We start from the raw sequence: 3,739 nt of genomic DNA, 5'->3' as shown, positions 1-3,739 counted from the left end.
GCCTCAGCCTCCTGAGTATCTGGATCATGAAAATTTCTATCAGTTTACACCTTGTGATTATCTCGTTGTGATATAGGAATCAAACATGAATTCATCATCTGTGCTTCATTCCAAACTGACTCCATTCCCAAAGATGCCATACTAACTGTTCCCCTTGTTGCTTCTCCATGTGAAAACCAGATTGCCATCCCCTATGATTTGGACTCCCATGTTACTGATATTATGGGCTTTCATGACAATGAAACAAATACACCATATGGAAAAAAATCCCACTGAGAACTAAAGTAATAAGTGTGGGCCTAATGGAGAACAAACCAGGCACAAGCGACCATTTTCCACTAAAGTGCAGGTAGCTCTTAGCCATCCTCGGAACTGAGGAAGTAAAGAAGTTCATCACTGTGGAGATTTCCTAAGAAAAGAAAGAGCTTCTTTTTCTCATCCCATACACCTGTCAGGGCACAGCCTTCAGGAGAGTTTGGTATTTTAACTCAGTTTCTAGTGTTGCAGCAGATGTGTCGTGTGAACTGCTCTGTTTCCTGTGCTCCAAGGACTAATTCTCCTACATGAAGCCATTTGCATTGTTCACAGCCAAGTGCTTCCTGGCTCTGAAGAAGAAGGTGGTTTCTGCTGAAATTCAAGGTGAACTACACAGAGATGAGGTCCTCAAGTGCCAAAATGTTACCTACCACCAAAGCCCAAGTCAAACCACTCCTATTGCATAAGGAAATTTGCTGGAATTGGTTTAAGATTCTGTACCAGGGAACCTGCCACGTCACAAGATTTCCATGCTACATCAGGGTGATCAACCCAGATCCTTCCATGGTCATGGAACTGAGGATCTGAGAGTTTAAAATGTCCTTATTGAGCCCATTTGGAAGAATCCCAGCAGAGAAGACAAGCTCAAAAATGAGAGACTTTGCCCCGCGCGACCAGCGCGCGAGCTTCATAAAAGAAGGTTCGAAGCATAGAAATTTACTAGTGAGTTTTAAAATTAAAGGGACATACTCTCATTACCTTTAATTCCCATCTCCAGAGATGGCTTCTCCTAGCTCCCGCCTCCAGCCACCTAATGTGATGGCGAGGTTTACAGAAGAGGCTGGCGAGAGAGAGAGAGAGAGAGAGAGAGAGAGAGAGAGAGAGAGAGAGAGAGAGAGAGAGCATGCCAGGGAGTGAGCTTTTATTGGGGAACAAAAAATTCAAGGGAAAAATCCCATCCAATGAAGGTTGAGGGGGGCCGCATCCCAGGGTCAGGGCCAGTTATTGGGTCTTCGGTTCAGTGGCCAGGCACGCCTCCACACGGACAAGTCCTCGTACCTGGGACAGGGTGGGGAAGGCTCTGACACAGCTGTGTCTAAGCGCCTCTCAGCCAGGGAGGTAACTCAAATCACGTGCGAGGATGGCCTCCCACAAGAGACATCAGAAAGTGTGGCTCTCTAGGATATAGAAGAGGTCACTGAAGAGGAGTCACTGACACTTGGCAATTATTTGATTGTTCCCTGCCCATTGCCATGCTTTTCTAAGCCCAGAAAAATTTTTTTAATTTTACTTATTTATTTATTTATTCTAATTAGGTATATATGACAGCAGAATGAATTTTGATTCATTGTACATAATTGCCCCACAACTTTTCATTTCTCTGGTTGTAAACGATGTAGCGTCACACCATGTGTGCAAGTCATATATGTACCTAGGGTAATGGTGTCCATCTCATTCTACCATCTTTCCTGCCCCCTGTCTTCTCCCCACCCCACCCCCCAGAAACTTGTTTTAAAATAGAAAATGTGACCATTTGCCCTGGCTCCTCTCCAACAAACAGCATCTTCCTACTCAAGACCTCAGCATTTTGAGGTTGCTGGAAAATGAAAGCATTGGGCCATAGGAGCTGATTAGATCAATTTGAGAAGAAATCAGAGATATTTAAAATTACTTGTCATTCCTTCACTCTTAGACATTTGCCAAAAGTTGTGTTAGTCAATTTTCTGTCTCTGTGACAAAATACCTGAGAGAATCAACTTATAAGGAGGAAAGTTTATTTTGGCTCAGTTTCAGAGGTTGCAGTCCATAGTCATTTGGCCCTGTTGTCTTTGGCTGGTGGCAACATGGCACATCATGGTGGGAAGGGTGTGGTAGAACAACCAGCTTACCTCATGGTAGCTGCAAAGCAAAAAAAGAGGGTCTGGATCCCAATATCCCCTTCAAGGGCATGCTCACCAGTGACCTAACTTCCCCCTCGCCTACCGAAGTGTTCACTACCTCCCAATAGTCCACAGACTATGGGCCAAGCCTGTAACATATGGATCTTTGACGGGCACATTAAAACTACCGCAGTTTCATTTAGGTGACAGGTATTTGCCCTTGGTGTGTGTGTAAAACATGGCCACATTATTCTTTTTTAAATTAAAGTGAAATTACATTTATTCAACAGAAAGATTTATTTGTTCTAGACTTCTGGGTCATGAGACCCATTCTTCATTCCATATATCCCCAGGCTTAGAGTCACACTTCTCCAGTTGACCACACACTGAACAATATCTGGTATGTAGTACACACTGAAAGAAAAAAAATTGGGATGAAAGAACAAATGAATGTTTTGGTCTTCTAGCAGCTATGCTTGTATCTTGTCTTCCTGCTTGCTCCTCCTCTCCTTGGGACAGAAACCGGGACAACTCTCTCCTTGCCTATCCAATCAACCAATCACCATGTCCCGCCAAGTCCACCTCTTCTTTCTCTCATCCTTCACTTTTTCCTCAGTCCTCACTGTCATGCCCTTTGTTGAGATCAATATCTTTCCCTTCTCATCCATTTTCCCAATCCTGCCACTTTCCAATTTATTGTCTACTCTAACCAAAGAGATGTCTTAAAACTGAAAGAAATTCTTATTTTTCAAAGCCCTTCAAAAGCTCTCTATTAAGTCCAGATTCTTTTTTAATTAATTTTTTTGTTTATATATGACAGCAGAATGCATTACAACTCACATTACACATAGAGCCCAATTTTTCATATTTCTGGTTCTATACAAAATATATTCACACCAATTCGTGTCTTCATACATGTACTTTGGATAATGATGTCTATCACATTCCACCGTCATTTCTAACCCCATACCCCCTCCCTTCCATTCCCACCCTTCTGTCCTATATGGAGTTCCTCTATTCCTCCCATGCTCCCCCTCCCTACCTCACTATGAATCAGCCTCCTTATATCAGAGAAAACATTCGGCATTTGTTTTTTGGGGATTGGCTAACTTAAAAACAGCATACTACAGGGACACAGCCACAACCAATGTTTATAGCAGCACAATTCACAATAGCTAGACTGTGGAACCAACCTAGATGCCCTTCAGTAGATGAATGGATTTTAAAATGTGGCATATAAACACAATGGAATATTACTCAGCAATAAAACAGAATAAAATCTGGCATTTTCAGGTAAATGGATAGAGTTGGAGAAGTCCAGATTCTTTTTCTTTTAATATTTTTTAGTTGTAGATGGACACACAATATCTTTGCTTATTAATTTATTTTTTATGTGGTGCTGAGGATTGAACCAGTGCTCACACATGTAAGCAAGCACTTTGCCACTGAGCTATAGCCCCAGCCCAGTCCAGATTCTTTAACCCAGTGTCTGGGTCACTTCATGAGCTGGTTTCTAGCCTGTGACATCATCACTCACCCCCAGCCCGCCTCCAGTTTGTTTTTCTAATACTCCAAGCAACAAAGGAATTTCCACACCTCCAGCA

The 3,739-nt window shown here is 42.6% G+C and overlaps 1 pseudogene; it reads left to right on the top strand.

The window, feature by feature from the left end:
- The first annotated feature begins 238 nt into the window (after positions 1 to 238).
- Positions 239 to 968, top strand: LOC124101674 (protein THEMIS3-like; annotated as a pseudogene).
- The last annotated feature ends 2,771 nt before the right edge of the window (positions 969 to 3,739 follow it).

Source organism: Marmota monax, unplaced genomic scaffold (assembly GCF_021218885.2).
Source record: "Marmota monax isolate L192 unplaced genomic scaffold, Marmota_monax_Labrador192_F-V1.1 WCK01_AAM20220418_F8-fsc00328, whole genome shotgun sequence".
NCBI lineage: Eukaryota > Metazoa > Chordata > Mammalia > Rodentia > Sciuridae > Marmota > Marmota monax.
This window is presented reverse-complemented; position numbering and strand designations above follow the sequence as displayed.